Here is a 13,289-nt window from a genome sequence, read left to right on the forward strand (position 1 = left end):
CACAATAAGAGAAAAATCTATGATAAAATTTTGTGTAGATTTCAGTTTTTTTTAAAAAGGCTCAAACCTGCACACACTAGTCCAACATAATTTTCATATGAACAGTTGTTTTCATGAGATGGTGATGTTGGACAGAGGTGAATCTGAGACTCATTTCCTCTGCATTGAATCTCTTGTGTCCACATCTGAGCGTCTCCTTTGCCAAAAGCATCTTCTCCCAGCACCTGTACAGGAGCCCCACAGTCCAGCTCTCTACACACAACCTCTGCATCCTGCTGGTCAAAGGCAGCGTCACACACTGAAACCCACAACTGATCATCAAGTATCTCTAACCTCCCAGAGCAGCGAGAACCTCCAACCAGCCTGACTTCTGAAAGAACAACACAGGAAAAAACTAAATTTAAAGTTAGAGAACTTCAATAATGAGTCAGTCAAATAATCAATATATCAATCAACGAGAAATCATATTTTCCTTTATCTTCTGAAATAAAAGATATTTATTATGAAAACATATTATACATGTCAGCAAAACTTTTTCCCAGTCCAAAAGGACTTGAAAGTAACCTACAAAAAAAGCTCATATACAAAACAATGTATAGTTATTTTTACTGTAAAAATCTAAATGCATTACATGACCGCCCACATTTCAACATTTGCATGTCAACAATGTCTATGAATGAATCCTATCAGGGAATTACATTAGAATGTAGAGTTAGAAATAAGCTTCTAAATTTTATTTTTAACAAGGTCTCTGATTATTACAGTCTGACCTTAACAGTTTGTGCTGACAAAAAGAAGCTGGAAAATGGTCACAAAAAATGAAATTATGACTGCTTTTTGTGCAATTGTTTTGAACATCAAGACAGGATTTTTAGCTTTAGCTTACCTGAACAAATGACTTGAGCGCTCTTATCAAGACACACAACAAGATCAGTTGGTTGTATAAATCCACATTTCTTAAGTGTAGACTCTGATCCAGTACACATTGCATTTTTCATCCCAAACGGTTTTGATCCCAGTCCAAAATGAACATCATACAGAGCATCTACAGGTTCTCCACAGTCCAGCTCTCTACACACCACTGCAGCATCAGCCAAATCCCAACCATCACCACACACTGTTCCCCACCGACCTCTATGAAGAACCTCCACTCTACCAGCACAGCGACTGTTACCATTTACCAGTCTCACATTTCTTTTGTCTATGAATGTAAGAGGAAAGGCTATTGTAAATTTAAATAGTTATAATAAAATGGAATGAAATGTGCTTTGTTGTAAGTTGAACTGTTACCAGTACACAGCAAACCAATGTTGTGCTCATGTGAACAGTTGTTTTCATCTAACGGTGATGTTGGACAGAGGTGAATCTTAGACTCATTTCCTCTGCACTGAATCTCTTGTGTCCACATCTGAGCGTCTCCTTTGCCAAAAGCATCTTCTCCCAGCACCTGTACAGGAGCCCCACAGTCCAGCTCTCTACACACAACCTCTGCATCCTGCTGGTCAAAGGCAGCGTCACACACTGAAACCCACGACTGATCATCAAGTATCTCTAACCTCCCAGAGCAGCGAGAACCTCCAACCAGCCGGACTTCTGAAAGAACAACACAGATCAACAAAAGCATGGCTTATTTATGGGGCTTCGAGATAATGATTTGTACATCAAAGCCATTTTATTTTTTGTCTTGTAATGAATAAAGTAAAAACAGAAAAGAAAACCACAACAAATATAAATATAAAATGTATTTATTATTGAAGTCAACATTTTAAAACTTAAAAAAACTAACTAACTAACTAAATTAGAAGCCAATCTGGAAGCGCATATTAATTTTAATATGTAAAATATTTACCTGAGCAAATGACTCCAGCATCATTAGTATGATTACAGGTGCTTTTACCCCATCCTGTTGACCCACAGTTCTTCAGTGTAGACTCTGATCCAGTACACATGACAAAACTCAACCAGATTGGTCCTGATCCTGGTCCAAAATGAGCATCACCCAGAGCATCTACAGGTTCTCCACAGTCCAGCTCTCTACACACCACTGCAGCATCAGCCAAATCCCAAATATTATCACACACTGTTCTCCACTGACCTCTATGAAGAACCTCCACTCTACCAGCACAGCGACTGTGACCACCAACCAGCCTCACATTCACACAGTCTAAATATTAAGCAGTAACAATGAGAGATGAAAGATGAAGGGATGAGAGTTCAGTTTATAACATTATAAAAGTGGGACAACTGGGAAAATGGGACACATACCTCTGAGTATTTAAAATGAATATTTAGAGTTCAATACAAGTTTAGCTCAATCAACATCATAGGTATGTTGATTAACAAAAAAATTATTATGCTGACTCCCTTTTATAAAAATATAAGCTTCACACGTCTTTAAACCCAAATTTTAATTTTATAAAAGCACTTAAATCAATTATCCTAAAATGCATTATTGTTTCAGCTGTTAATAATTAAAAACAATTACAGGGTTTATACCATTATGTTGTCATGGAAACAAAGTCTAAAACTGGAAATAACTTTGCACAGAAAAGGTTAGTAATCATTTTTTCCACCCTATAATTATGTTAACACATATTTGTTTACATCTTGTTTCTATATTATTGAGACTGAGTATTTTAAAGTTTACAGAAACCCCCTTTTTTTTAAAGGGGGGACAAGTAGAAATGTGATGTTTAGGTAAAAAATTGTACCACAAATTATGTTGATTGAGCTTAAACTATATTAAACCTGGTGTATTCTTTTAATATATATTTTCCCCTCTATATAGTTCTTCTGTAGCTGAGGTCTTGGCATTGTTTAAGAGACTAACATTGTAACCCTATAAAAGGCCTTTAGTTTTTTTTTTAGTTTTTTTTAGTCTTGTTTTTCATGATCACAACTTCTTGACATAACATAATACAGCATTTATCCTGCTGGATTATGAATGAGTGATTCTTTTTCTTTTTTAAATAAAAATGTTCATGGGACTTGCTCAAGCTAACATGTCTGTCACTAATATTTCCAAATCAGTGTTTATCAAATCAGAACTCCAAATGTGTGATCAATTTTACGGCCACCCAACTCGAGGGACAGAGATGCCTGCATGGTTCTAGAATAATGTTTGACACATGGCGATTAAATCGTTTTCATCCAGAGAAAAGGTGATCAATGTATTATTTTTTTAGATAACAGAAGATTGAGACAAAATTTACAATGTTGATATCATATGAAAAATGTAATTGCAATCAAAAGACAACAAGACAAAAAAAACTACAATAATGACCTCTTAGGGTTTCAATTAATAAATATTAATATTATTTTGATAACGATATATTATAATGAATAAAAAAGACGACACTCATGTAAAATTTATTTATAACTCTTTATAAATTGGAGAGACAGAGAGAGAAAGAGAAAGAGATAAACTGCCTGTTAAACACAGGAGCATATTCAATATATAGTGACAATGCGATTACACGGGCATCTAAAAAAACACATAACAGTATAGTTTAATCTTAAGATCTTAAATAATATAGCTTTTAACCCATCATTTAAAAAAAAAAAAAAAAAAAAAAAAAAAACCTCTTTCATTTCATGTGTACTTACCAGCTGTGAGTATTATAATTGAAGACAGTAAAATGAGTGTCAGGCATCTCTCCATCTCTCTCTGCTTGATTAATTCAACATCCAGTACAAGCTTCTCCGCACTGATGATACAGAAGTACAGGCGTCCTCTCTCAGCCCCCTTAATGAGAGAGAAAGAGGTTCAAAACCCTCCAATCACACTCACTGTTACCTTATTAGACAGAACAGAGGAAATCATCAAACAACTTCAGTGACAAATCAGACCAGGCTTTTATGACTTTCTCCATATATATCTAACAGTCAGTGCTGATGAGAGCTCCTCCTCCCCACCCATCAAGACTGAGGGGATGCAGAAACACACACACACACACACACACACACACACACACACACACACACACACACACACACACACACACACACACACACACACACACACGCACGGCTTACAGGAGACAGGAAACTCTCCAGTTTATTTACAGCATCAAAGCCCAACACCTGCAGAGAAGAGATAAAAACACTGATAACTAACTCTGAACACTGTCTATTAGATATGTTAGCATGACATTAACAAGTAACAAAAAAGCCATTAAAAATGTAAATGTTAACCAAGAGCACAGTGCACAAGTAAGCCTCTATTAAACTAACGAAAGGCAGAAAAGACCCTTAAACTACTTCTCCTTAAAGCTAATTTTGTCAAAGCTTTCATATATATGTATGTATCAAAAACATTCTTGTAACTATTGTGAAATTTACCTAATTTAACCAAAAGTGGTTTCTTTCAGGTGGCCCACAAAAACGTACTCGGTTACTAACGTAACCTCGGTTCTCTCTAGAAGAGGGAACGAGTACTTGCGTAAGAATATCTTACGCTAGGGGAAAACCTCTTTTCCTCGAGATATTGAAGCCAAAAATTATCCTTAATTTTGTAATAATGTAAAACGCATTGCAGCAGCATGCAGACATGGGCGAGACAGCTCGCGCGCCCATTGGCTGCTCTGCGGCAACTGCAGCAGCCTATCGATGGAGGCTCCTCATGACGTCATAACCAATGAGGGCGCTTCGCGCCCAATACGTCATGTCCCGCCGAAATCGGGTGGGGCCAGGGCTATAAATACGGCCCAGAGAGGCTGGTTTGGTCAGTTTTTTTCATCGCAGAAGCGAATCAGAACATGACGCATGCACGGCAAGATACGCAAGTACTCGTTCCCTCTTCTAGAGAGAACCGAGGTTACGTTAGTAACCGAGTACGTTCTCTTACGAGAGGTCTCTCGTACTTGCGTAAGAATATCTTACGCTAGGGGAACACAATGTAAAACGCCGTGCGTGCTTGAGACATAACACTAACGTCCCAAGGGCAGGTGCCCGGGGCTCATACAGTGCTTAATCACAAGGGACTCACAGAGAATCCGGGAAGAGGGGCTAGGATAGCATCATTCCTGTAATATTGAGCTCTGATAAGAGCATATTATATCAAGTGTTCCACACAGCCAGGGCGAACTCAGCCTGGACTGGTAAATATGGGGGACTAACGTATTGCCCACAGAAGTATATAGGCGATCAGTGATCGCCGCTCTAGCAGTTTCAGCATCCCGAGCCGATAGCATCGGGCGGGCAATACTGAAAAATTAAACCGAGAGCAACCTAGCTTGCAAAGCGGGAACCTCGAGGTTATAAAACCTTATAAATGTAGACGGGGAGGCCCAGCCTGCCGCCATACAGATATCTTGCAAGGCAATCCCACTGGACCAAGCCCACGACGAGGCCATGCCTCTTGTGGAGTGCGCTTTGACACCTATCGGGCATTGCAGGCCCTTGGATGTGTAAGCTAACGCTATAGCATCAACTATCCATCTGGATAGACTTTGTTTTGACGCAGCTAGTCCCTTAGAACGTCCGCTGAACAAAACAAAGAGCTGCTCCGTCTGTCTGAAAACAGATGAGCGAGACACATAGGCTCTTAACGCCCTGACCGGGCAAAGGAAGCCTGCGTCCCCTTCCTCTTCGGATACCGGCAGGGCCGACAGTGAGATAACCTGTGCCCTAAACGGTGTGTTGAGGGATTTAGGAACATATCCGTGCTTTGGTTTGAGTATGACTCTCGAGTCATTCGGCCCAAACTCCATACACGTCGCGCTTACTGAGAGCGCTTGCAAATCCCCTATGCGCTTCACTGAAGCGAGAGCCAGAAGAAACACTGTTTTGAAAGACAAGAGTTTCAGATCTATTGACTGTATTGGCTCGAATGGGGCACCTTTCATGGCTTCCAGAACCGTGGAAAGGTCCCAAACGGGAACTGAGGGTGGTCTGGGAGGGTTCAGCCTCTTAGCTCCTCTAAGGAAGCGAATGACCAGATCGTTCCTTCCTAATGACTGGCCAAGCGGTGGTTCAGCGAACGCTGCTATGGCCGCCACATAAACTTTGAGCGTGGATGGGGTTCTGCCCTTATCCAGAAGCTCTTGTAAAAAGGAGAGAACCTCCGGCACCCCACAGCGTGAGGGTGAAGTGCCACTCGCTGTACACCAGCTTGTGAACACAGACCATTTTGAGGAATAGAGCCGCCTTGTAGATGGAGCTCTAGCCTGCGTGATCGTGTTTAACACTCCCGCTGGGAGGTTAACGGGTACCCGTTGATGGCCCACACATGTAGGGACCAAAGCTCCGGGCGAGGATGCCAGATCGAGCCGTTCGCCTGCGAGAGGAGATCCCTCCTCACCGGTATCGGCCACGGGGCGGTACTCGTCAGCTGCATCAGGACTGAAAACCAGACTTGGTTTGTCCAAAAAGGGGCGACGAGTAGCACTGGGCATCCGCTCTCCCTGATTCGCTCTAACACCTGGGGTAGGAGCGTGACAGGGGGAAACGCATAGAGCGGGCAGCGGGGCCAGACGTGAGCCAGCGCGTCCCTGCTCTTGGAGAAGAATTCCTGACAATGAGCGTTCTCTTGAGACGCAAATAGGTCTATTTCCGCTCTGCCAAATGTCCTCCATAGCATTTTGACTGTCTGTGGATGTAAAGACCATTCCCCTGTCGGCAGATTGTTTCTGGACAGTCTGTCTGGTCCCACATTCAGATGGCCGGGCACATGCGCTGCCCTGAGCGAGCGCAGATTGTGCTGAGCCCAGACCAGGAGGCGATCCGTCAGCCTGTGAAGGATTCTGGATCTGATACCTCCTTGGTGATTTATATAAGCCACCACTGACATGTTGTCCGAACGGACTAAGACGTGGTGTCTTTTTATATGGGGACAAAAACGCCTCAGCGCGTTGTCGACTGCCATCATTTCCAGGCAGTTTATATGCAGAAGCTTTTCCCGTTCTGACCACTGGCCGAATAACGGTCTGCCCTCGAGCAGCGCTCCCCATCCCGAGGTTGAGGCGTCCGTGGACACCACCTTCACACTCGAGGAAGTCCCCAGGCTTACACCTGACCGGTACCAGTCGGTCACTGTCCAAGGTTTCAGAGCTGCGACGCATTTCTGATCGACCTTGATGCGCGCGAGACCGGAGGTCCAAGCTCTGCGCGGCGCGCGCGCTTTCAGCCAGTACTGCAGCGGGCGCATGCGAAGCAGACCCAGCTGAAGCACTGAGGATGCTGAAGCCATGAGACCCAGCATCCTTTGAAATTTTTTGAACGGGACCAAAGCGCCGTGGCGAAAAATCTCTGTCATGCGCTGAATGCTTAGTCTGCGCTGCGGCGACAGCTGTGCTGTCATAGACAGCGAGTCCAGATCTGTGCCCAGAAAAGATATTTTCTGACTGGGAGACAGCGAACTCTTCGCCCAATTGACTGTGAGACCTAGATTCTCGAGGTGATCGAGTAATATGGTCCTGTGTTCTATGAGCTCCGACTGTGATCGAGCTAGAACCAGCCAATCGTCCAAATAATTCAGCACTCGTATGCCTCGGAGCCTGAGGGGTGCGAGCGCTGCATCCATGCACATCGTGAATACGCGAGGTGCTAGGGAAAGGCCAAATGGAAGGACTGTGTACTGATATGCCTGGCCCTCGAAGGCGAATCTCAAAAATCGCCTGTGACGTGACGCTATTTGTATTTGAAAATAGGCGTCTTTCAGATCTATCGACATGAACCAGTCCCCTTGGCAAATTTGCGAGAGGATTTTCCTGGTCGTGAGCATTCTGAACCGTCGTTTCAGAAGTGCTTTGTTTAGTCGTCTTAGATCTAGAATGGGTCTGAGACCCCCGTCTTTCTTGGGTACCAGAAAATATCTGCTGTACATGCCCCCTTCGCTCTGAGTTTGTGATAAGGGTTCTATAGCCCCTTTTCTCAGTAACTTCGCTATTTCGGCTCGAAGTAGGTGTGCTACTTCCTTTTTCACCGTAGTTTCGATTCGCGCCGCTTTGCGTTGCGGGCGTCGACCAAACTGTAGCGAATAGCCTCTTTCTATAATGCTCAGCACCCACTTCGATACCCCGGGGAGCTCTGTCCACGCTTTCGCGTGAGTGGCTAGGGGTTGAATGATATCTGGGCTCTGATCGCGGCCAAGTGGCGCGCGGAGAGCAACAGTGTGCTGTAACATGAGCGCCGCGTTTGCAGCGTGCGAGACTGGGGGCGCGCTGATCACAGCGGGCAGCCTGCCCGCGCTCAGTTCTCCTGCAGCTGTGTGCTGAGAGAGAGCGAGCGTGGTGAGCCCCGTGGGGTTTAATATGTCTGTGAGCGAATGCGGGCGCGGGACAACGGGCCCATGCATAACGCTGAGAACACCGTCTGTTTGTGCAGACTGTATGTGCGTTGGTTTCGTTTTTACAGAAACCGTGAGACATGTAGCGTGTAGTGTTTGCGGGCACTGGGACGTGGGCACAATCACTACATTTGGTGCACAACCGACATAAGTCGATTTTATTTGTGCGGGCCGTGTGTGGCGGGCCGTGTCTGTGTGTAGGAATGGGCACTGGGCAGTGGGCATTTTTACTACACTCATAACACCATCGGCCGTGGCCGGAATACCAGAAAATACACTCTTTTTGGGATTTATCTGGGTCGCCGTAAAAACGGCGTTTGTGTGCAGGCAAGCGGGCTGTACTGCCGACTTGTTTACTGCTGAATAAGCTGGAACAGTCGCAATTATTGGAACTGAGCGAGCGAAAATCTTTGGTGGAAATCCGGCCGCAGCGGGACTTGGACACCGTCGCTTCCGTAAACTGGCTAGGAAGACTTAGAGGCCTCGGGCTTTAACTCAACCTTCGGCCGTGGCCCACGCGGCGGGGGGCGGCGGCCGGCGGAGCGAGAGCGCGGTCTCTGATCCCTGGTCTGTCGGCGCTGTGGGGCGGCGGCAGCTGAGGGTTGCGGCTGGGAGCTGCGAGCAGACGGCTGTTTTGAGCGACCTGCTGCGGAGCTCGAGCGCTTGGGAAGGAAATGTTTCATGGCCTGCGATGTCTTTTGAACTTCGGCGAATCTGTCTGCGAAGTCTTTGACAGAGGATCCGAAGAGGCCAGCGGGGGAGACGGGGGCGTCGAGAAACGCGGAGCGCTCCGAGTCCGGCATCTCCGAGAGCGTAAGCCATAAGTGTCTCTCAGCCACGGTGAGAGAAGCCATATTCCGCCCCATGGCCTGCGCGGCGGACTTTGTGGCGCGAAGGGCGAGATCCGTCGCGCTCCTTAAATCCGTAAGGTTCACAGCTTCCGGTCCTTCCTCGTCCATTTTGCGGAGAAGGTTGGCCTGGAAGATCTGGAGTATGGCCATAGAATGAAGCGCCGAGACAGCCTGCCCGGCGGCGGTATAAGCGCGACCGTGCAGTGACGAGGTAGCGCGGCAGGCTTTTGATGGCAGCGCCGTCTTAGCACACCGTCCAGCAGAGGGCGGGCAAAGATGGGCGGCTACCGCTTCCTCGACGGGAGGGAGAGAGTGGTATCCTTTGTCCTTAGCACCGTCGACTACGGAGAATGCTGCGGACACGGGAGCACGCACTCTGGCTGAAAAGGGAGCGCTCCAAGACTTAGCTACCTCTTCGTGAAGCTCAGGAAGGAAAGGGGCTGGTCTTGAAGGCTGAGAAGCGCGGTCCCTTTGAAGAAAACAGCCGTCCAGGCGGTTAAGTGCAGGCTGCTGGGGCGTCGACCACTCAAGGCCGAGGCTCTCGACGGCCTGCTCGAGCAGACGCATAAGCTCCGCCTCGATGCTGGCTCTTTTCCCCGAGGAGCGGTGAGAGGGTGGTGCGAGGTCCGCGGAGCTCGACCAATCCTCACTGCCCGAAAGGAGAGAGCAACTGTCGTCCTCCAATCGCACAGCTTCTTCATAGTCCCCCATGGCGGAAGCGGCGGCAGACGGCGGCCGCTGACCGGCGGTGAGAGACTGAGGTGAAGCAGGCGGCGAAGCTAGCGGGTGCACCGGCGAGCTTTCGCGGGATGGAGGAGGTTCAGGGACCCGTTGAGCGCGGCGCTTTTTACGGCGCGGCAGCTCGGCGGGTGAAGGCGCGGGCGCAGCTTCACGAAAAAATGCCCGGCGAGTCCGCAGAGTCACCATAGGCATAAGATCGCAATGAGGGCAGCCGCCCTCGGCGAGCGCGATAGCTGCGTGATCCTCACCCAGGCAGGAAACACAGATGACATGGTGGTCCCCGTCGCTGAGTGGAGCTCGGCATGAGCCGCAGGATGAACGAGGCATCTTGAAAAAGACGCTCGTGCTCTTTTAGAGGAGATAAGTGTGAGTGTCGCAGCGGCGAACACACACACAGCAATAAAAGGATATGTACGCCGGAAAGCGTTAGCAGGAATGGCGACTGAAGGCGGCGAGTTGTCGACCGGCAGCTTCAGATGCAGAATAATCCCGCTGGGTGCTTGTAGTCAGACGGCGCGGCTTCCTCTCAGGATCCAGCGATGTGTGAACTCGCTGAAGAGATGAAAAACTGACCAAACCAGCCTCTCTGGGCCGTATTTATAGCCCTGGCCCCACCCGATTTCGGCGGGACATGACGTATTGGGCGCGAAGCGCCCTCATTGGTTATGACGTCATGAGGAGCCTCCATCGATAGGCTGGTGCAGTTGCCGCAGAGCAGCCAATGGGCGCGCGAGCTGTCTCGCCCATGTCTGCATGCTGCTGCAATGCGTTTTACATTATTACAAAATTAAGGATAATTTTTGGCTTCAATATCTCGAGGAAAAGAGGTTTTCCCCTAGCGTAAGATATTCTTACGCAAGTACGAGAGACCTCTCGTAAGAGAACCATAATTATCAGTGAAGATAAGCATGTTGTTCACCTTGTGACCAGCAGAGAGAGCCAGTGAACTACATTTCTGCTAAAGCACCTTGTTTTGCAAAATCATACTTCCACAGAAGTGACAGGCTAGCGTTGTATATTTGATAGGGGGTGGGTATGGATCCATATCGAGACACTTCAGTAAGGATGCGCGCGCACACACACACACACACACACACACACACACACACACACACACACACCTGCCAGAGGCGGGCTGCTTCTTCATCGGGACGGATTTTTTACGGATTTATCACATTAGCATTCAACCACAGAGTTACGCTAGCCGTCACTGTTGTTCTGCCTCTGGATATAGTCCAATCAGGGTGCGTGATAATATATATTTTTTACAGTCAATGGTGATAATAACTGATCAAACTTTAAAACACATTAAGTTTACAGCTATGCAAACATAACTAATGCTGCAGTATTAACTTCTTAAATAAGGAAAATTCCTTAAAATTGAAATGGACACAAGAAAAAACACGTTAAAGGGATAGTTCACCCAAAAATGAAAATTCTGTGATCATTTACTCTCCCTCAAGTTCTTCCAAACCTGTATGACTTTCTTTCTTCTGCTGAACACAAAAGAAGATATTTTGAAGAAAGTCGGTAACCAAATGTCTGATGGACCCCATTGACTTCCATAGTAGGAAAAAAAAATACTATGGAAGTCAGTGGGGACCAGCAACTGTTTAATTACCAACCTTCTTTAAAATATCTTCTTTTGTGTATAGCAGAAGAAAGGAAGTCATACAGGTTTAGAACAACTTGAGAGAGAGTAAATGATCACAGAATTTTCATTTTTGGGTGAACTATCCCTTTAACTCTTTCTACAGCATGGCAAGAAGACAAGTAGGCCTACATAATCTCATTCTATTTCCTCAGTATTTAATTTTTAGTATGTAGTAACTCAGTAAAAAGTTTCAAACATTTTGGCATATTTTTTAAAACATGTTCACTATATCATATACTATATATCATTCACTATAGCATGTATATACTGCCCTGCAAAGGCAAAAGACCTTAACTCGCTAGAGTGTGAAACTGAGAAAAATGACTTTAAAGTTTCTGTTTTGTCCAGACAAAAGTATTATAGGTAGGACTCCCAAAATTTTACAACTAGTTGCTATAATGAAGAAATGTTTGTATGCAAAAAATCTTGAGCTCAAAAATGACCTTTGACCCTTGTTTGGCAGTTACTGTACTCTGCCTTTGTATCATGTGCCAAAAATAAGGAGTCGTGCAAAGGCAAAAGGCAGTAACTGACATATAATCAATATTTGCTTGCTGTCCCCCATACTTACATCCATTATAAGAACACCTAACCAAGGTCTAGTCATCATGGTATGTGTTTTAAATTATATAGAAGACCTTTGGTTGTTCCTATTTAGTGCTATAATGATCAGGATATTGCGGCAACACTAACACAGTTAAACAGTATGACAGATAAGTTACTTTGCAGTAAAGTATGTACAGTATGAATAAATACAAGAAATATTTTCACAATAAAGATAATTTAATTATAATTGAATACAAAGGTATATTTATTTAAATGCAAGATATAGAGTAATAATTAATTAAACATTACATCAAGACATTAGAGATTAGAGACTGCTCATTCCTCATCCATGTTCACAGGCAGCAATACCAAGAAGGCCCTTCTGCTGGAAGGCATAAGAGGACACCGTTTTTTTTTATAATTTCAGTCTTCTTGACCTCTTCAATCCCCCGGTCATGTGACCTGAGGAGAGAGGGTACATTCATGCTGAACTTCTTCTGGAGAAAGTCCAATTCAATGAAGCTTTCATCTGTGTGGGTGAGCTTGTAAAATAAACTCCTCGACCCAAGTCGCAGCTGAATTTCAGCCATTTCGCTCAACTTGTGGGCCGTCTTGACCTTCGTGGTGGAATGGCCATCCCTCCAATTCAGTACATTGGCATTTTTCATATGTAAAGCCTCCACTTTTCCGGAGTTGGAAATGGCCACTACACTAAAAAAGTCCTCATAGTCATTGACTGCACCGCCAGGCCTCCTCTTCATCTCCAGCTCTACCCCATGGTGAAAACTGTCGGCGCTCATGAAGGTGTGTCCCTTCTCAAAGTACTTCAATGTGATATCCTCCCTTTCCGAGGTGGCAGCATTGATGGTGCAGACTAACGTACTCAACAGACACCAGTTCTTGTTCTGGGATGCACAAATGTCAACCCAGTAGATGCTGTGTCTGACATCTCGCTCTTTCTCCAATGCCATCACATAAACTGATGCTATTTCTTGAGCACTTCTGCCCGCCATGCCCTCATGCCAGACCACAGAGATGGTGTGTTTTTTATTCCCTTTCTTCCCCACTGAAGCAAAGGTCTCATGGTATGCCACTATACGCCGGGTGAAGATGGCTGTTTTAACTCCAGGCATGCGTGGCAACATAATAACCTTCTGGAGGTCCACACTCCTCACTGATGTGTCTCCCTGCCAGTCCTTCTCTGTGTCAG

The 13,289-nt window shown here is 45.7% G+C and overlaps 2 protein-coding genes across 2 annotated transcripts in view; both read right to left on the bottom strand.

Annotated features, from left to right (window-relative positions):
• The window catches only part of LOC309496471 (uncharacterized protein), a 197,505-nt gene that overhangs the window by 165,375 nt on the left and 18,841 nt on the right, over nt 1-13,289 (bottom strand). The gene's annotated exons all lie outside the window — the stretch shown is intronic.
• The window catches only part of LOC309496275 (uncharacterized protein), a 66,140-nt gene that overhangs the window by 14,268 nt on the left and 38,583 nt on the right, over nt 1-13,289 (bottom strand). The window lies entirely within an intron of this gene.

The sequence above is a fragment of the Leuciscus leuciscus genome, assembly GCF_965113295.1.
Source record: "Leuciscus leuciscus genome assembly, chromosome: 4".
Lineage (NCBI taxonomy): Eukaryota > Metazoa > Chordata > Actinopteri > Cypriniformes > Leuciscidae > Leuciscus > Leuciscus leuciscus.